General features: G+C 39.0%; 1 protein-coding gene across 7 annotated transcripts in view; it reads left to right on the top strand.

Moving 5' to 3' along the window:
• Positions 1 to 20,124, top strand: part of JAKMIP1 (janus kinase and microtubule interacting protein 1) — a 230,294-nt gene extending 210,170 nt beyond the window's left edge. For all 7 annotated transcript variants that reach the window (XM_071808562.1, XM_065836048.2, XM_065836046.2 and 4 more), the window contains one exon: positions 19,884 to 20,124. The gene's annotated coding sequence lies outside the window, so the exon portion shown is untranslated. The remainder of the gene's footprint in view (positions 1 to 19,883) is intronic.
• The last annotated feature ends 1,584 nt before the right edge of the window (positions 20,125 to 21,708 follow it).

Here is a 21,708-nt window from a genome sequence, read left to right on the forward strand (position 1 = left end):
CAGAAATGATATTGATATATTTTAATTGCTAGTCAGTGTGCTGTCCTCTCTAATAACACCTTTCTTAAGTCAATTAAAATAAAAGGCTTAGAACACAGGAGGGTGCAAAGAGGTGATGAGAACTGATGTGCAGTCATATTAAGTGGAGAGATGCAATATTCATTTTCAAAGGCACAAGGGAATGCAACGGTGATGGGCCAAGAAAAACCTCTTACCATCTTTCTGTCATGCTAGGAGCATAGGAAGATTTTTCCGTGGTGGTTGATAAGAGTGTTGCAAAAAGTGCAGTCTAAGACTTTCTGAAGATTAACTCCTGCCATGTGAGACCACAACCAAGAAAAGCTAAGCACTAGTCAGACCTCTGTGATGGTGTGACATACTCAGCACTTTAAAAAAAATAGGTCATTTAAATATAACTGAGAGGCTAAGGACAACAAGTTTTTGAAATCTTAGCCAAAACCCTTAAAATACCAAAGAGAAATAAGCGTAAATGTTGCAAGTGTGAAGTTAGACATATGGTGTGATAGTTTTGGGGTTGGGCTCAATTATGCAAGTTGATTGGAATTAAGTAGAACTCTATCAATACTGGGAAAGCAAGAGAATGGACCCAATTTAACCAGTTTCTCTCCTCCACAGGCTTAGCTGCTTATCTTTTAAATCAGTGTTTTTGCTGGAAAATGGATGTAGACTAACAAAAGAAAAAATTTCCACTGGACTTCTGAGTGCCTGTGTAGAAGATACAAAAGCTCTTTGTTAGTTAAATCACCAGAATAAGGAACAAAATCTAAAAAAAACCCAGTGAACTAATCAACCACAAAAACCAAAAAAATCCAGCTGTCCATGCGATGACAGAGCTGTTCAGTGCAAGAATTCCTAAAGCCACTGCCTGCTTTATGAGACTCCAAGGGCAAAAGAGCTTCTGCATTTGTGTCAAGACTATATTGATAGAGATTCTTACAGTGGGTTTAGTTCATCCCTGCCAGTTCCTCCACTGACATCGGTGGGGTTTTTTATAGTGTATGGCTTTGAGGCACTCAATTTCGCCCCTTCCTGAAAATAGAAAAGTAATCCTACTGCCTTTGGGAGGAGTTGGTTCAGAGGAGAATTATATTAGCAGGACATATATAAAAGAAAATGAAAAGAAAAAGGAACTGCCTGAGAACAACAAACATTTATTTACTGTCTCATGGAGACAGAATTTCGTGACTGTATGGAAGGTCACCATATGACTTATATGCTACTTAAGTCTCACTTGAAGGCCCACTGTTGTGTCTCTTTGGCTTGGATCATTACTCAGAATGAGAATTTCTTGCCTGTCATGGATGTGATGCAGTTAAAAGCCAGATAGAGCTACCCAAGTCTTTCCAATATAAGATTATGTGTGCACACTCAGGCAGTTTGCGCAGTCGTCATGAAGGAAAAACATGCTAAAACTCTGCTTGCTGCCTGCCATTCTTACAGTAGCTGAACCTGTATTTTAATTACACTCCAGCAAAAGAAAAACAAAAATCAGTTACCTAGTGTCTCTCTCCATGTACAGCTTCTTCATGTCACCATCCTTGGTTGTGTGAGCAACTTTCATCTGGCCCTGGATTCAGGAGCAATATCTTCTTTTGTCTGCTGAAGAACAGTCAGTCAAGCTTTCAAATTTATGTTGATCTGTTATGAACTTGTAATTAACTGCTGGCAAGCAAGTCTCTGGTTGAATGAAAGTTAGTGACTTATTAAAAAACACCTGTTGAGTACAGGAAAATAAAAAACATGTTGAAGGAGAACACTATCTCTGTGCTTAATATTCCATGAGCTGACTAACTAGTTCTGAATTTGTTTACTTTAAATATCACAGAAATAGACCAAATCTGCAAATATGGTTAGGAACTCTAGCTTCTACAAGATGCTAATAGATTAGTCAACCATACTGTAAAGTATACATTAGTCTTTGGACTTTATGAAATAGGTTAAGCATGTGCTAAACCGAAAGTAAAACAAACAAACAAACAAACAAAAACCAGCAAATTTAAATACTGTTGTCTTAATATATCATATCGTGTACTCTGGTTTAGCATTTAAAGATAAAAGTATTTTGAAAAGGACATGAAATGGGATAAATGTAACATGAGTAGAGTATATATGAATTTCATAGACCATTAATCTTTAATCTTTGAAGTTTCTTATTCAAGGATACATACACATTAATTCAGCTATCGGTTTTTCTCTGCAATCTTGATTATGCAGGTCACACAGAGGTTGCTATAGTAATCTTGTATTACCACTGTGTAGACAGTGAAGGATATACCTATCTAGATAAATACAATAATCAAGGGGTGCTTGCAACCTTGTTCCACTGAATGAGCACTTAGCCCCATGTAGATTAAGCCCTTGGCTTGTGGAGTATGAGAAAGTCTGGCACAGAAAACCAGTTTCATGTGGGAACAAGTTAGGAATCACAGAGATGCTATGCACTGGGAAAGACTGTGCATTGTGGCATATCTGGTCTTCATCTGTTGCAGTCTGCAACCACACTGGCAAAAGACTTTCCAGTATGGTTTTAGTGTGTGCACTCAAAGAAGCAGATATTGTTTGGATATTTTGAAAATGAAGAAAAGGTGGTTTCTGTGAAGCTGAGCCTAAGTCCACGTTGTTGAATATAGTTGTTTAAGCACAAAGCTCAGTGCTAATGAGGACTAGGCAACTTCATGTTACAGGAAAAAAAGACTAGATTTTTTAATTGGATTTGCCCATGACTTGAATATTTCTGACAATTACTCCAGGGGCTTGAGCATCAGCTGAAGTTTTGCAGTATTTGACACACATGAACTCTCTAGGGGGGAAAAAAATCATAATTTGTGCAACTTTTCCTCTCATGAAGAAGCTTATTGTGGGAGTTGCTTTCTTTTACAAGGCCTCTAAGTTCTCAGAAACTTGAAGGAAATTTGAAGCTTTTTCCCTAAGTTGGTTTTAGTTAAATATGGCCAGAGGGTTCAGAAGTAACGCAGGGATGTAGGTACAGAGAAGCACAGTAGCGATGAATGCTGTTTCCATTGGAAACCAAGCCTAAAAATACTCCTGTAGCCACAGCTCAACTGTGCCACCAATTGAAGCTGCTGGCTAACCCTGTGAAATAACACTTGAGATTAAAACAGTGAAATAAAAGAAAGAGTTAAAGTTGTAGCCTCTCGTGAGCCTTTGTTCAGCCTTCAGTCCTCCAAATAAAATCTCTCACTGCTTTAGAAGGGTCCCAGCTATTTTCTTTTTTTGTCTGGGCCTAAAAAGCCAAATCAGTTTTGTGACTTGCTTTGTTGAGACTGTCAGCCTGCTTGCTGTGAGAGGCTGCTGCTGTCCTCACAGCTTTCTGCAGGGCGGAAAAGGGAAAGAAAGATTCTGCATCAGCAATTCCATTCGTATTTCTTTTCCTTTCCTCCTTCCCAGCACAAAGGTGGTTTTGTTTGTGCTCAAGAGCCATCTAAAAAGCTTGGCTGTGAAATGAGCTCTCCTCTGGAGAAGAGGGAAGGGGTAGAAGACGTGACATGTGGCTGCTGGACACAAACTTCTACCCACTCGCTCCTCCAGGTCAGGGGCTAGAGATGGCTTTTTCAATTGCTGGTGGTTGTGTTGTTTCACACAGCTGCAAAGCAGCTAATGAGACAGCAGTTTCTGGTTTTGAATCCTTGATAGAAACAATTTAGTAAATTAGAATCTTTAATTCTAATGTTGCGATTTAATTAGACAGGAGAGAACTTGAAAGAAAAGGTGCTTCCCCCCTTTTTGGTGGGACACGAGGAAAAGGAAGGTTGGATATCTGTAATTTGCTCACATTGGTATTTGTTTCAATTCAGAATCTTTGGTGCTGTCAGAACAGTGGGAGAGAGGTAGAGCAGTTAACCCCTACAGCTAACACCCACATAGACATCTCAAGATGGTCCTTACATGAGCAGACTGAATAACATTAGACTCATTAAAATAAAAATTCTCCCAATAGTTCCCGCTAGTGTGTAGTGTCTGCTGATAAAATAGGTTCTGCCTCCGAAAAGCTCTTATTCATATTGCTTGTTCCTTGTGCAACTAAGGATTTGCAGGATCAGAGAAGTGTTCACATAATTCTTTTTCCTGTCAGAGATGAGGTAGAGATATTGAATATAGGGAACTCTCTTGTCTGCATTAATCTTGTGAAAAGACAGGCACGGGCAAGGCACTGCTGAGCACATCTCAAGGTTTAGACTACAGTGACAAGAGGATAGGCATGGCCCCTGTACCCAGGGCAGTCGGGCACCACAATCAGATGGGTAACTGGATGTCCAACTCTGTATTTTTAATCCTTGAGTAATGATGGAGGAAGTCTGGAGGAAGGTGTGTTTTTACTTTTACTTCCACAAGAGACAGTGATTTATATATTTTGAAGCAAAGAAATAAAATGTAATGCCTCTGTAAGAAATTATAATGAAGTGAGCATACCTAGAAGTTGTCTGGTGTCATTCTTTATGAGTTTAGTGCCCTTTCCTGGGCTCAAGGCTAAGGAATTTGAAGGATAATCAGCTACATTATTCTCTGCAGCTCTGTACATTCAAGCAAAGTTACAGGATACAGAATGTCTGGGTAACTAGCCATTTCAATATTCTTCCAGCTTTTTTGGCTAAAATGACTTGGAGAACTGACCTTTGTCTCTGGTGTCTGGTACTGCAAGTTAAATGCTGGCTTGGGGTTTGAATGGAGAGAAAACACAGTCAGTCTCTTCCTTGTAGCTCCCTGCACACAGACATGAGCCATGGAAGAGGCTATGACTGGTGAAGCTACTCCCCATCGGAAGAGCACACCATTTGAACTGGTTGTATCCTAGCGTTGTTGATGAATCTTCTGAAGACATTGCATGAAGATCTATCTATAAAGGAGTGAGGAAGGGTGGAAGGAAAACAAGGGTAAATTAACCATTTTATTTAAAAGTTGGTTTGTGCTTTCAATGAAGGTCTATTTTTCTCTTTGAATTTGCCAACATCCCTTAAGTCTTATCATCTAGATTAACATGACTTCTGGGTATAAGGTAGATTTGCATTGTCTTTTCCGTATCAGTAAAAAATGATTACCAGGGGAGATACAAAATGTAAATTGGAGATGAATGAGGTATAGCTGGTAATAAGTTAGATGTGCTATCTCCAGCCAAGGCCTTAAGTCAAAAGAGAAGGTCACCTGCTATTGTTAAAGAGCACTGCAGCAAGTATTTATGTTTTCATTTGTTTTCTTTTTTGAATTGAATTTTCTCCTAATAAACAGTGCAACACTTCTCTGAGGAGGTATGTGTTCTGGCTTCTTCTTAGACTTCCTAAATTATATTTTTGTGATACAGTTTATGTTTCATAAAATAGAGAAAGGAGGGACCTGTATTTTATTGAATGACTGATCTTCCCTAGTTTCCTGGAAATATGTAAATTTTCCCTTTATTTTCTTTTCTGAACAACCTTCTCATTGAGCAATTGCTGTGAGAACAATTCAGACCATGAAAACATTAAGTCTTACTTTTAATAATCTATATACCTGTGTTGGAAATAAATATTTTTATTTTGTTCCATATGCATCATGACAACATAGCCTAGATTATGCTGAGTCAGACAGCAGTGTAGAAAATGTACTAATTAGTCTCATGAAGTATCCCTCATGCTTTGCTGAACAACAGAGGACATGTTTCTTAAACTCCAGGCCTCATTTTTCACATTTAGAAACTAGGGCTGAAATTATTGATCATAATAAGGTATAATATATTGAACCCTGGTTAGTTGGGGCAACATTGTGCTGGACAAATGTGTTGAAGGGAGAGGAGTATGGTCTGCCTTGAACTCCTCTCCAGATATTCCCAATGAGAACAAGCAAACTGGAAGCAGATGGAGACTTGTCTCTTGTCTTGTGTTTGCTGAAGTAGGACTGGTTGTAGTTGGTCTCCTAACAGACCCCTGGGTTTGTCTTTGTATGGAGCAAGAGGAAATATCTGAAGATTTGTGCTCCTGAGGCTAGAACAGTTCTACTCTTCGGAGGACTGGGGTTAGTGTTATGAACCATCCACCAGTGAAGTGCTTAAGCAATAGTGGACTTGCTATTTAATTGAACTCTGCTTTTCTAGTTGTTAATTACACTCATTCTATGGCTTTTCATGTTTGAGCTGTATCATTATGCCTAACAAAATGTTTGTTGTTACCTGCTGTGATTTTGAATAATTCATGGTATTAGCATGCAATTTGAGACTATCGTGTTCTCTCTGGAGAAAACCGAAGGTTGCCGTTTTTGAAGGTGAATGGAAGAGACAAATTGGCTTCCATGGTCTTATATCAGGAAGTTAATTTTGAATCACCCAAGCAAATTAATGAAGACGTAATGAGGATATAGTACTCACAATATTTTTGAAATATTTTTATGAAATACCTTGCTAAGATATAAACTAACCTGAGTAAACCAGCCCAGGACCTCTCTAAATAGCAGTGTCTTGTACTTTCAGTTAATTGTTTCCACAGAGGTAGTAAATGACAACATTGTGTTTATCCTGTGGCAGTGTTTCTGCAGCTCTCAATTTCATTTTATTCTGTTTCCTTTTCTTAATGGATGAGTTAACCAAATCTAAAAATAAAAATCCATTTTTTCAATTATGACAGGGATTTTCTTACTTCAGTTCTGTGAGTTGCCCTGGAAACAAGAAAACACTAAAGTAAGGTCCGAAAAATGGTGCCATGACAACTATTTTTTCTGTTATTTTTGGATACAGCTTAATCCTAGAATAATGATATGGCTGAGGAGTCCAGCTACTAGCTGATACTGTCAGGTAACTTCTGAACAAAGATAGGTGTGGTAAAGTTTGTTTTGATTAGATGAAAGTCAATGGGAATACTCCACAGTAAAAAGCCATTGTGTCAGAAAAACATCTTTTTAAAGAGTTTTTCTCCTCCATCCTGGCATGTTCTCTGGAGTTGCTTCACTCTGCCACTGTCTGTGCTTTGCTGCAGTCTCAGGATTGGATTGACTCCATCTTTATACAGTCTGCATCGGCCAAGATCTTTCAGACTGCAAGGCTGAAATCTTCTTTATGGTTATCTTCACAGAAAGTTATGGAATAGTTTATCATTTTCCAAATGATGAAAGTGCTGGTCCTCTGAACATGAAGCAGACCAGTTTAATGTTAAAACAAAGGTCATTCCTAAAGGTTAACTGCTTTATAATTAGCCAGATTTTTCCCTCCACTCACTACAAGTTTGCAATCTGCTTAATGTATGCAGAGTCAGGGAAAAGCTGTAAATATGATGCTAGAAGCAGACACTTGGAACTATTGCTCTTGCTTTTCTTCAGCTTATGCAAGTGTTTGCAGTAGCTTAGTGCCAACAGAACTGTTGTGTCCCAGCACTTTGGGCTTAATCTTATAAGTCTTGAGAGTACACTGTTCCCTTTCCAACACTCTTGAACAGATCTGTGTGAGGAGGGTTTGCAAGACCAAGTGGTTAACTGAAAGCCACAAGTACATCACCACCTGCTTAAGCCATCAGTGTAAAACTGAGCTCACTCATGAAGTCATACCAGCTGAAATCTTGGCTAAAAAACCTCCTAACCAAGCATTTTGGTCATGAGAAGCCAGCCCCGCAAATTTTATTCAGACGGATCATTCCACCTGCTTCTTCCCTTGAAAATGACTGAAGTTCCCTCTTGCAGAGGTTTTCCGGTGAGTCTTGCTGATCTTTAAACTGCAGCTTTATGTCCATTGATAGCTGTTCTTGTCTCATGCCCCTATTCAATGCATTGCCCAAAAACGCAGAGGTTATCTGCATCCATGGCCTTCTCTCTGCAAACAAACCTAGATGATCTTTGACAGCAAATAGCATTCTTGCTCCACAGGCATGTAAATCCACTGAGGGTGATGAGTTGACCCAGGAAATTGCTGCCCTCATAAACTGCTGAGACTGCATGCTGGAGGCATAGTGTCATCCCTGATACCTGTCTGCCACTGGTGATCTCCAAGAACTCCTTCTAAAATTACAGTCTAAAATGTTAACAAGGCGTGGGAGGGAAGGGTTTATTTTATGTAAATTTAGCCAGGAAGTCTTTGAAACTAATTGCTTAAAGAGGGTGGGGAAAGTTGATGGAGTGTGATAGACATACAGATTTTTTTTCCTGCTTTCAGAATACAGTGTTGATTAACTGGGCTTAGTATAGCACTGCATATATTAACTGAGGATAAAATTGCTCAGTGCATGAGCCTGCTCTGTGGAACAGGCTGTGCTCTGGATGTTACTACAGATGCAAATTTAGGAAGTTTTAGAGTTATACTTCTGCAGATAAAATGTTTGCTTCTAGTGAACTTGGTATCAAATTATTGTCCTCCTTGGTGTCAATATTTGAATTTGTGGTAAAAATAAAATCAAATGCAAAAAAAGGATCTGAAGCCGTACCTACAGAATGGACCATTAATTCAGAAAAGTTTCAAATTCAGGAGTGACACTAGGGAAATCCTTCTTTACATACATGCTACTCTGCTTAGCTACCCTGACAGATGTCAAAGGCTTTCCTGTCCATCAGCCTTCTAGTTTACATGCTAAGCCCTGTTTAGTCTTTCTGGTTCATGTTTGTTGGTTGTGCTGACTTGTCTAATAGAGCAGCCTCTGATCTTTCTTTGGTGCTGTTCTGGACACGGTCTACTATTCTGCAGGCATGGGCCGCACACCTTGTTCCTAATGCATCACGTTGTATTTGAGCATATTAAAATATTTATAGAAAATCAGTGATTTCATTTCCATGCTAGTTGGAGACTAGCATTACAAGTTAGAGTTACACTCTCTGTCTAGAACTGGGAATTGCATAGATGTCTATATGTATTTGATAGCTGAATAAAACACAGTATGGTGCCTACTGTAGTGGGTCAAATCTGTTGTTCTCAGGTATGAGTGCATGTCATGAATCTATGCATACTTCATTTCAGTGTGAAAGCCAGGCACCTGCTGTTGACTTGTATACCCTTCCCTTCACAATATCTTAAGCTAGTTTTAATTGAGAGAAGATTTTTACAACATCCAAGTCTGTAAAAATCCAAGTCTCCTCTGTGCTGTGTCCCATGGACATGTATGAAGTCCCTGACCATTACCATGACAGTTTCACAAGGGTGAATGGTTACAAATTGAACTCAAAACAATATAGTAAAATGCAAATGACATGAATTAACTCAAAATATTTTATTTCCAGAAATAAAACTACAGTTGAATGGATGGGCACTAGTGAATTAAAAAAGAAAAAAGCCTCATGTGGATGATGCAGTGTGTCTGATTGTAAGCACCAGGCTGAAAACACATAACAGTTACAGGCCTTTGAAAAACTGAAGGGTGAGATTTCAGTGGGTCTCCTTTAATAGGAAGAAAAAATTGATGAGAGCCTTTGATGAGCAGCACACAAGGTTATGTAGCAGTCACAGCATATTCTGTCTTACTTATTTGGGACAGAGAGGCAGATGCATCACTGTTACATAAGCCTGCTGACCTGCATATAGAGCTTTATGGCAACAGAAATTTAGGGAAAAACAAATCCTATGCAATATGAAGGTAAGAAATTAGTGTCTTTTTAAGTTTTATGTCTTTCTACTTGCTTTCTTTGGAGTTGCATGGCTCTACAGGTATGTTTAAAGGAGAAAAACCCACAAAACATATTATTCCCTATAGGGCTTAGTTTTGAAAACAGAATTGCGAGGGATGAATACCTGGGATAAAGAAGAAGGGTGAGAAGACAATGAATGTGATGAAATCTCAATCTGATGAGTAATGATACAATTTGACTGTTTAGGGAACAGGACCACAAGATGTGTTTTATAACAGACATAACAGCCCATTATTTAAGCGGTGCAGCATGAAAAAAGATCATGCCAGTTTGCAGAGAATTTTGATAGATTTATTTAATTTGATTTTTTTTTCTGATTTGAAATAAAAAGGAGTGTATTTTCAACTCTAAATGAATAGAATATTTTCTGTTAGAAGGGACCTACAACAATCATCTACTCCAAAGTTAATGACACTTGGAACTGGAGGTATCAGAAGCTCTTGGGTCCCCATCTTGAGGAACTGTCTGGATCCTCTGGCTGCCTGGGATGCCAAGGAGCTGCACATCTCCAGAGCTTCCAGACTCTTGCTGCTTTTCTTTCTTCATGGTGGGCTAACAGAGAGCTGGCAGCCTTGGAGTTTAAGAACAGGGATACTCTGCTCTTAGTTTCTTGGCACGCTGCCTACAGAGATCTGTAGAGGAGCCAGCAGCTTAGGAGCTCTGCAATCTCTGAGACTATCCTGGAGCAATAACTTCTTTCAAACTCCCACTCTCTGTCAACCTGCCAGGAGCACTGTTGAAGAACAGGGAAGGGGAACTGGCAGGAAATCAGGCGTGATTCCTGCAGCCTCATCAAAATCAAATTTTCCATGCAAAATGTTTCTGACCACTTTTAGTAATCCCATGTGTAAACCCTAACATGTCAGGACCTGATCCTGAAAGTCCTGCATCCCCTTGCTTTAGATATGGTTGCAAAGTTCAATGAGGGAGAAGGGAGGACAAAAAGATATTTACACCATCCTAGTATCTCTGTAGCTGGGATGTGGGTCAGCTGCAACTGTTCACATAGCACTAGAGTGCCTGCAGTCAGATGGCCTACAAATCCCAGTTGTCCTAATGGTATTGGAGGACGTGATTATTTTAGGAAGGTTCTTAACTGGCGTAGCAGCTAATATGGTGGTACTGGAAAGGTAAATGAAATACGTGTTGCCACTCAGCTCTTTTTCCCATGCTTGCTTTATGATTGACCTTGAGGTCTATGTCTGAGATATTGGTCCAAACAGTGTGGACAAGAGAATTGTCTGGACACATGTGCGTCCCAAGCATGTACTTAAAATTCAACACACATATTTTCAATACAGCCTAAAGGTTACTGTAATTTTTAGTTATAATCCATAGCTATAGGGCGATGTGTCAGCAGCTGAGGGTCCCAGGAAGGTGCTCTTGCTTTTTCTAGCCATAGAGAAGGAGGACGATAATACAACAGGCCTTGTGGCTCAGTCATAGCTACGGCCCCTGCAGGGTGAATTAGGACTGATGGTGCAGTGCAAAAGTGCCCAAATCACAGAGAGAATCTGGGCCACTGAGTTCATCTTGTTTGATTTACAAATTTTTCAGTGCTCAGGGGGACAGGATTATAACAAAGTTTGACTTCCTGCTATGTAGGTCATATGCTATATGCTGCATCCTCCATCACAGGGGTAAAGCTGGACCAGGGAAACTTGCTGTGCCTTTGTAAACATTGATGGAGATAGCAAATCTTTTTCTTTTATTAACAATTTTCAATTACTTCATTTTGGGATAAAAGCATTTAGACTTTTACTGCTGGTGATACATTAAAATATGCTGCAGTAACAATGCATTGCAGTTATTGAACTCTGCAGCCTTTACATCACTGCCTCTCAGCAAAATTCACTGTTGGTCTGGAGGCTTTCTGGGTGACTAGTGGACTGTCTGGCTTTGTCATGGGCTTTTCAAGGGTACTCCCACGCTAATGCTCCTGCAGCCGTGGCTGTGCATCCCCTGTCTTTGGCAGACAGGGCTGTGCAGGCTGACACACAAATCTACTGTAGATTGATCTGGGAACAGGGTGAGGAAATAAACACAGAAAGCCTAGGATTTGCTCACAGACTGATAATAATACTGTTTTGATTACTACTTTTAAAAAAAAAATCCAACCTACTCTAGCACTCATTCTGGCTTGTTGCAGGACTTCGTAAAGATCAGGCAAGGAAATCAAAACAGAAAAGCTCAAATATTGTGTGCTCCTTTCTTCCTAAGCTTTTGCTATGGGGATCATGTAGAAATCCTCATTCTCAGGTGCTACTCAATCTATTCTGGATGTGCATGAAGAATTTGTCCCCGTGTGGTTAGAGGGGTAATGGAATACAAAAGTGCTTTACTGAAATGTGAATTCACTTGCCTATTTTTCTTAGCCTGACAGCAGAAAGGCAAACCTGCTGATTAGTGTTGCTTGTATGACTGTGCATTTAAGGGGAAGATATTTCTTTGTTACTGCTGCAGCTCTGTTGGAGCAATTAAAAAAAATGTGTATGAGGAGGAGGCAATAACTCTGAAAGTGTCTTTGGTGACTAAACATTACACCCTAAATATACAGCGTTGCTACTGATTTTCCTAGTCTCCTGTGAGTCATAAAATCTTGTCTCGTATTGAGTGAGCCATTCTTAATGACCTTGACTTGAAAAAAAAAGCTTGTGACTTCCCCACAGTCAAATAATTTAAATGAATGGTTTTCTGTAGGACATTTGTAGTCATTTTCAGATAATTAAAATTCCTGAAGGGCAAGGGGCAAGTCTGCATTTGCAGGCATCACTGCTGTTGCCAGAACAAAGCCCAAAAGTTGCTGTGGCTTAGACGAATGCAATGCTTGGTCTTCTGGGCAGCCTTTACCAATGCAAATGTGAATAGGGCTGCCTGGGCAGATCATCTGATAAAGAGACAGCATGCTTCAGAGGCTGGAGGACTCAAATGGCCTCTACTTCCAAGGATCTTATGTTGTCCTACTCACAATTAGTGCTCTGCTGTTCCGGCAGGTCTTTCAGATTTTCACGGGTGTACTTACCTCCTTGGCTTCCCCAGTGTCTCCCACAGTGCTGCTCTAAGCACAGGCTTTCCCCTCATAGTCTGTTGGTCCAGTTTGCAATGTCTTGCTGCAAGGAGGTTGAATCAAACTCAGCAAATGAAGCATGTATTTAAAAGATTCATAGCTGTTACCTATTGCAAATTTATGTGTTCCAGTGGTGTTCTACAATCGGTCTGTGAAACTGGTATTACACATTACCAGTAGAACTTTATCATTAAGATCTTGCTATTAAGGATACTCTCTGAGAAACTGTAAGGGAAAGGAGTGGGGCCCACTAGCCCAAAATGTTTGGAAATAACCAAGTTGAACATGCTTCTATTGCTTTCTAATTTTTGTTTGATTGGTTGGTTGGTTGGTTTTTTTGAGCTGTGAGACTGCTGTGGGTCAACCTGGTGCTAAAGCATCTTGTGGTTGTTGCTACTGTCTGTTACTGTTAGTAATTTTTTTATAATGTTCATGTCTTTAACTAACCTCAGTGAAACAGGCACACCAATAAAGATTGCCTCCATTTTTTACCTGACAAGATAATCCTTCTGGAATTTGCTTTTTGATTGTATTGAGATGTTAGTCAGGAACAATGTGTCTGCTATATAGAAGGTATGATGCTGATGTCATATTTGGACATGTCACGCTGTTATTGTCTCCATAGTGTGAGGCTGACTTGTTTGTATTAGCCTTCAAATCCGTTATAACTGGTCTGATGGGAGAGATGTAAATGACCATAAGTTCGTGTCCTCAGTTTACCTTAGCACAAAAAATACCCTATATTTAATAAGTACCATTAGATTTTCAAGGCTAGTAAAACTCTGGGGTATATAAATGGGGTGGTGTCTGTACAGGAAAATCAAATCAGTAAAGTAAATGTGGTGCTGTGGAAGATGCTTTAAATACAAGGGTGTTTTAATTGTTTCTTATTATAAATTGGAATAGGGCCACTCTTTAATTAGGACTAGCACTGGGTGAACTCTATCATAAAAAAATAAAGGATTCCAGCTGGTTTTTCCTTTTTGCGTGTTCTCAACAATCTGTGATCAGACTTCAAGGTTTCCTGGTTTGTCATTTCAAATTATTGGACTGCTTCATATCAGTGTGTTTCACCCTAAGCTTCTTGGCAAGCTAGCTTGCTTTGGCTGCATTTTCAAGATTTTGGGTTAGGAATTGATCTCATATGTGTGTATGTTACTGCTGCCTGCCTGCAAAGTTGTGGAATATTTGATGGGAATGAGGTTAGGCATCGGGATTCTTCTGTAAAAATTTGCATCTCAAAGCTATAAAGGATTGCAAGGATATTATTTTAGAAGACATTTTGGAGAGCAAATATATTCTTTCTATAGATATTGACAGGCCATTAAAAGAAGAATTTAGCTTCCAGAATGGCGCTCAGCACAGCAGTGAATTCAGCAGTCCATGTACATTTGTAAGATTCACATCTGCAATCCCTGTTCGCTGTGGTTACTCAACCCTAATTAAGAGTTAAATTGTTCTTCTCCAAACAGTAGGAAAATGAATGTTGAGTGTCACTTTTCTGAAGAGTTCCATAATGTTAAAGAGCGGCATTGCTTGTACATTGTATATTGACCATATTCAACTATTAATGAAACTAATGTATTTTGCATCGAGTATGATTAAAACAAACTTCCTTCATCACTGCATGAATTCATTTTACCAGTTACATCATTAGCTTCATAATAGAGAAATTGGCATAAAGCCAGAGCAATAATGTGGAATAAGATCTATAAATGTAACGCTATTTAGTATTTAATGTCTTTATTAATCACAAAAATGTAGAACAACATAATTTAATTTTCTAACAGAAGAGAATATCATTTATTCATGGTTTTCAACATCCATGGTTGGTTAGGGTTTTCTGTTTGGTTGGTTTTGGTTTTGTTTTTTTGTTTGTTTGTGTGGGGTTTTTGTTGGTTTTGATTTTTGTTTGTTTGGTGGTTGTTGTGGCTTTTTTGTTGTGGGTTTTTGTGCGTGTGTGTTTGTTTTCTTTTGTTTTGTTTTTTTCCTGGGTTGCAATTGGTGTGGCTTTTCCTTTCCTCTGAGATACAGGCAAGATTTGTTGGCCTTTGTTTATAATTGGGATCAATACCTCTTCATTCAGAGTTTAATGAGATTCACACCTCTGGAGCTCCAATGTGAATCCATCAATTAGAAATGAATTTTATGAGCAGCAATCTGTGAATCAGAAGACTACAATGAATACTATTTGATTTTATGTTTCTGAAATACAGAAATCAAATGTTTTTGCAAAGATCAGTATGTTCTTGGTTATACAGCATTTCTTACCAAATGGCTTAGGGATCCCATGTGTATTATGGTAAAATGCAGCTGTGCAACATTTCCTTTCTTGTAATCACTTTAATTTTTGCCAGTTTTTCTGTTTGCAAGTAATAAAACAAACAAACAAACATGAAATAAATATGTTTATATTTTAAAGTAAGGTACTATAACACACACACAAAATAGTTTATGGTAGATAACTTTCTACTGAAGTGTGTGTGTGCCACAGACACATTTGATTTTCTGTAATTAATAGAAAGTATAGTATGACTGGATGTTCATGATTATTTTAGTTAGAGCAAGTAAAATATCTGTAACTTCATTAGCAAATACTAAAGAACAGCACAAGCCTTCATGCCTGACATTTTCTCTCATTTGTGGTACTGTAGGTCCAGAGTAGTGGTAGAGGCCAGTGGCACTTCAGTGATACTAAAGAAAGGGTAATATGTGACCCTCGATAAGGGCAGAGACACAGTAGAGTAATTCCTTTATATTTTACAGCAGAAACTCTTTGCAGGTGTGGCATAGTATCTTCTTCAAATATTTGTTCACAATAGCAGAAATATGTATTTCCTTGCTGGGTACAAAGAAATTGTATTAATTTATTGAATTTTACACTTTCATGATTTTAAATACCTCTACTGCTACAAAACAATGGAAATATGTTGTGCTCACTCTGCTTATCAGCGTTGAAGTGTAGAGCACCCACTGTGTACTGGTGGCTTCAGATCTTTGATGCTGTGTGTATTGATGAAATGTTCCCTGTATGTATTGACTGAGGTTATTCAGAGTGAAGTAGTTGGAAACGTGTGATGGTCCACTACATAAACCTACCTCAGCTACTTGGAAAGTTAGCAGATATTATTATGGTATGTTTTTACACCATATATCGTGTCCTCTTTCAGAGGATCAGAATAACATCCTCCTTTTTCCGTGTTTAGCTTGGATGGAACTATTTAACTTAAAATCTTATGTGTGCTTTCATCAGTTCAAAAAGGGACTCTCTGAAGATGCTGTAGAGATCTTAGGAATGTGTACAGTCCTGCAGTTGTTTGGGGTTTTTGGTGGTGGTGGTTTGGGGTTTTTGTTTTGTTTTTATTTTTCATTTTGTTATTTTGGTTGCGGGGGGAGGGGATTGGTTTGGTTTAGGTTTTATTTGTTTGTTTGTTTTTTCCTTCCGTTCCTGCTGTTGTTTGTCTTTAAAGTCTATATTGGCTCATTTCTTTTGGACTTTGCACACTTTGCAAATTTTTTGCAAAGCTTTTTCCTGCTGTACCTTCCTAAGGGAAACAGGGTGGCTTCTACTCTGTGCTTTACAAGGGACAGAGGCCATATACCCTGGCAGTAGGCACAGAGCTCTGCTCTCCAAGGACCTGACTGAAGTGGAGGAGTTGAACAAGGCAGCTCTCTTTAGGAGGAGGTGTGGTTGGTCAGCATGAGTTCTGTTCCACCAGTGTGAGCTGAGGTGGATGAGCTTGTGCAGACCATTCAGTGTCATTTCTATCATTCTGTTCTTTGTATCAGCTGTCTCTGAACAAGCTGAGCTGGCCAGGCGATAGTGATGCCATTGCCTGGCAGTACTGGTGCTCTCTGAGCTTCCTTAAAAATGTTAGTTTAGATGCTTGATGGGGTAGACCACTTGTGCTGTGAGGAGATGTCAAGGGACCTTGACTGGTTGGCCCTGGAGAAGAGCCAGCTTTGAAGAAACCTCACAACAGTCTTCATGCACCTACAATTATAGAATCATAGAATAGTTTGGGTTGAAAGGTACCTTCAAAGGTCATGTAGTCCAACCCCCTTGCAATAAGCAGCAACATCTTAAACTAGATCAAGTTGCTCAGAGCCCTGTCCAGCCTGGCCTTGAGTGTCTCCAGAGATGGGACCACCACCACCTCTCTGGGCAACCTGTTCTTGCACTTTACCACCGTCATTGTAAAAAAAATTCTTCCTCATGTCTAACCTGAATCTCCCCTCTTCTAGTTTAAAACCATTAGCCCTTGTCCTGTCATAACACACCATTCTAAAAAGCCTGTTCCCATCTTTCTTATAAGCTCATTTTAAGTACTGAAAGTCTGCAATAAGGTCTCCCCAGAGCCTTCTCTTCTTCGGATGAAGTAATTGAGAAGACTGAGCTGGGCTCTTTGCAGTGGTGCATGGTAGGGGGATTAGTCACAGTGGGCATAAGCTGAAGCAAGGGAGGTTCAGACTGGATATAGAAAAAGCATTTTCCCCAAGAGGACAGCTAAGCAGTGGGACAGGCTGCCCAAGGAGCCTGTGCATTCTCCATCCCAGAAGGTTTTCAAGGTTTGACTAAGCCCTGAGCAAACTCGTGTGATTTCATAACTGACTCTGCTGTGAATATGTTGATCTAAATGACCTTCTGAGTTTCCTTCCTATGATCTTATAGTTTCCTGATACTTAGCACATGATGAACAAGGATAGATGAGGAGGATTGGGAGCTATTTCTTCTAATAAATGCTGGTGGCTCACAGAGGTGGTAAAGGAGTGGAGAACACCAAATGAGTGCATGAAAATGGATTGCTGATCCTCATTATGTTGCAAATGATGCAGTCCTGATGCAGAGAGCAGTGCACAGTCATCACTTTTATGTTGCAAGGTTCCCTTTAAGACTCCAATGTAATGAAGAAATCAGTTTTGTTTAATGACCTTGTGCATTAGCAGTTCTTTGTGTTGGTGACTGAAATTAATTTTGCTTGTGAGGTGAAGGAACATGAGCCTGGCCACTGCATCATTGCTCAAGCATGTGCTTTAGCCCTAACAAAGAATGGGAGGCCATCAAATTTCTGAGCATCAGAAATACCCATGCTGAAACTCTTAGGTTCATTGATGATAAAGACTCAGCAGGTTTTTAATCACCGTGACGCATGGTTGGAAACTGCACCTCTGCAGTTTTGCTCAAGCACTGGAAATTCTTGGTGACATCATGAAGACCTTCTTTATTTTTCTTGAGCATCTCACAAAACAGACTTCCTCCTTGACTAGAGTAATTACAAAATTGTTCAGTTGTGGTTTATGTTGTCATACTGCTTATTTAAATAAATGGTGTGAAGAAAAAGAATAAGAGAAAGATGAAGGATAAATATGTCAGGGACATAAAGACTGCAAGAAGCACGAAGTTTCAAGAAGACTTGGAGCAGAGAATAAAAGGAAGGAGAAATAATGTCATTTAAAAAGGAGGAAGGACAGACAAAGACGATGAAAGGAATGTGAAAGGGAAAGTGAAGTGTCTGACAAAAACCAAGAGAAATATAACTGATGGATAACATTTCAAGAAAACATAATAAAAATAGAAGGAAACACAATGCAAATAATGACTTTTACGTTTGTAAATGCTCCCTGGTCTAGCAATGTGTGCTTGGCAAATATTCTTTATCCTTGACTTTGGAAAACTGGAGAACTCAGTTTAAATTTAAATTAGTGGATAGCAAAAGATGTAGTCAATAAAATGAAAAAAAAAAAAATTGAATGAATTAAGTGTGAATATGGATGGCAAAGGCTGCAAATGTGTTCTGTTTGGTCTTGTTTTGATTTCACTTAGGCTACAAAACACCGATCAAAAAAGAAGATGATCTATGAAGACTCTAGTAGTCTTCCCTTTCTTTGCCTGGAGACAAGAATGAACTGCAATGGACTTTATTTATTTGCAGTACAGCCCGGAGCTCTAGTAGACCATGGAAAGACAAGAAATTCCAAAACCAGTTTAGTTTGGATCCACCTTCAGCAGAGAGAGTGATAGTGTATAATGTCTTAATAAGGCTGCAGAAAGCTTCTGGTGTTGTTTTGAATCAAAGGAAGTCTGAACATTCGCCACCTTCTGATCCAAGGTGGAGATCTGAACTAGGGAGTATGCAAGGGCTCTAAATGCCTCTCATCACTAGGACTCCTAGATGTGGTCCTGCCCAATTGGCACTCTTCTGGCTCAGTAACTGATTTTTGCATAGCTCACTGGTTTTATGTTCCACAATTTCCCATCTAGCTGCTTCTCCAAAAATAACGGCCTCACCTTCCTTATTCTGCCTCAGTCTGCAGGATTTTTTTCCAGTTCTGTTCTTCACGCTTGGAAAAACCTTTCCATCCTAAAGGACCAGCCATAAAGGCTCTCTTCTTTCCCAGTTTTTAATTTTTCTTTTTTGAGGGCGTGTCAGTGAATGGGATCTGTTTTAGTAACGACAGTTAATTACTATAACCAGGTGGTTATTGTAATTATAATTACAATATGCCATTAAAAAAAATTTTGTATGTTATTGTCATTTTCTATACTCTTCATGAACCAAGATGTATGTTTCTCCAGTAGACATCAAGTTTTAACCAGCATTAAGAGTGCAGGCACTGCAACGGTGATATTTAACAGTAAAAGTGGTAGCCTCAGTGGAACTTGCAAGACCGGACACAATATTTTGCAGGCTTTGAAACGTCATATCTGAGGAAGAATTCAAATGATGAGCATTTCGCTGGGAAGAGGCATAGAAATAGGACTTGGAAGGTTGGATTTGTGATGACTGTCATGCCTGGGATGAAGTTTATCCATGAGACTACTTCTGTGGATCCCTGCCAAGGGGATTATGAAACAGTGTTGGGAAGATGACAGGGAGTGTTTATTCCCATATTGATAAACGAATAACAGGAATTTGCTTACAAGATGGAGTGGCAAAAAGGAACAGTGTGGAATGTGTAAACATCAGTAAATCATGGGAGAATGTCTCAATGTTTTTTGAACAGTTCCATTTCTACAACGTGTTTTCTTTGCACTGCCATTATTTTATGTTTGTGAGGAAGCACCTAGGCATGCTTCTTCCCAAATGCTTTATTTTGGCCTTAAATGAATAAAAAGCAATTTCTTAAATTGTGGAAATCCAGATACTTATCTTATGCTTGTGTCTTGTTTTGTTTTTGTTTGTTTGTTTTCCTCCTTTATCTTATCCAGGGAAGAATGTCACACAGATGAAGCAATGCTGCTCTGAAGAATGATGAAAAGTGCTTTGACCTGATGGTGACCACAGATGCTTCATTATGGGAAAAACTGAGAAGTTGCCCTGAGTTACTATCTGCCACATTTTAGCCACTTCCTGTAGTGGCCGTGCGAGCCAACCCAATGTGTGGTTTGAGTTTTGTTTCTTGGGATGTCAGTATTTGCATTTTAAAGGAATGATAAATTTAAGCACAGATCTCAGTCTTCATGGGTCTGCTTGTGTGGGAATGTAACATCTTCAGCCTCATATAGCTTTGAGCGTTGCCTTTGATCTGAGTTAGGATGTTTAGTATTTCTGAGGATGTGGTACTTGAGGGTACAAACTGTTTAGTAAATGGGACAGAACTGCATTTTTACAAGGGTAAGTAGGAATTGAGAATGTACTTCATGTGCACTGTGAGGCACTTGGAACATCAAAGCACTGTGTCCTAATACTCTGGATTGATTATTTCAACCATATGAATAGGCTGCACTGAATTTAACTTTCAGATACATGCTCTTCCTGAAATAGGTGTTTTTGTGCACACTGGTTGGTAATAGTACAACTGATGCAAACACATTTTGCAACCACACTGCACAATGCAGATTTATGCCCCCATAACCCATGGTATTCATATCTGAGTTTCCATTTGTGAAGGCAGGGAGATGTGAATGCAGGAACAAGACCTGTGTGTAAGGGATCATATGGATATACCCATTCCTTCTTTAACTAAAGGCTTGCACAGGGCACTGTTGAAGTCAGTGACAATACTTGTGTTGTCCTGAATGGGAGCAGCCATGGCTACTGTTCTCTCAAACTACCCCTTACAACATAATACATTCTCAGTTTTGACAACTGTTTTATTACTTGCATTCCTTTTTTTTAAATGTGGAGCTAACTGCTAGAATGTGCTGTCTTTATAATGCTTAGTCGCCCGGTAATTACAGATCTCCTTTGAAAGAAGGCTGCAGGATAATAAACTGTGGAATCCCAAATCAGATTAATGTAATGTGCATTTCTAGATTATGATTAGTAACAAGATGACATGTTGGCATGGTAACACTTGAAGCTTAACTACAAGTCCTTAAAATAAAGCGATGGCATATGTGTAAGTTTCTATACATTTGCATACTATCCATGTGAAAACATACATCATTTCTACAACACTCAGGCAATTAAACCGTATTTCTTACTTTTGAATTAAATGTTGAACCAAAACATCATGCATCTTTCCTAGTATTTATACATGATCTCTCACCATAAATTATAAATGTTGGTAATGAACCTGTCCATTTGGTAACATCTTAGGCTTTTTGCCATTTGGTTTTATTTTAAAGCAATTATCATAATGAATATAGAACATACTTTGTTCTTTGTGGTTTGTACCACATTGATCTCCTTTAAGTTCTGCCACCTCCTAATATGAAAATTGTCTCACCAATATTGGAAAAGCCTGTTCATTAATTACATTGATAGACCAGTTTGTGCATTTCATGTGGCTGAGGATTGAAAATTGAAATCTCAACTTTACCTCAAATAATTGTAAGAAAGAAGTAAAATTTTAATGTGAGATTATGAGCTGAGACAGAGAGCCTAGCTATTATTTTCTAGTTGCCTTATGGTGAAAAGTGTTGTCTAGTTGTTATGGTCTGCTCAGCTTCCTTTTGTTAAGCAGAAGTTAACTGGTTTATTTGTGCTATCTATGATAAACATGCCAGAGGATACTTCACGTGTATTGTTGCTTTGTGTTAAACTTTCTCAAAATGCAAAATTGGGCACTTTGTTCTGATTGCTTTGTAT

Source organism: Patagioenas fasciata, chromosome 4, assembly GCF_037038585.1.
Source record: "Patagioenas fasciata isolate bPatFas1 chromosome 4, bPatFas1.hap1, whole genome shotgun sequence".
Lineage (NCBI taxonomy): Eukaryota > Metazoa > Chordata > Aves > Columbiformes > Columbidae > Patagioenas > Patagioenas fasciata.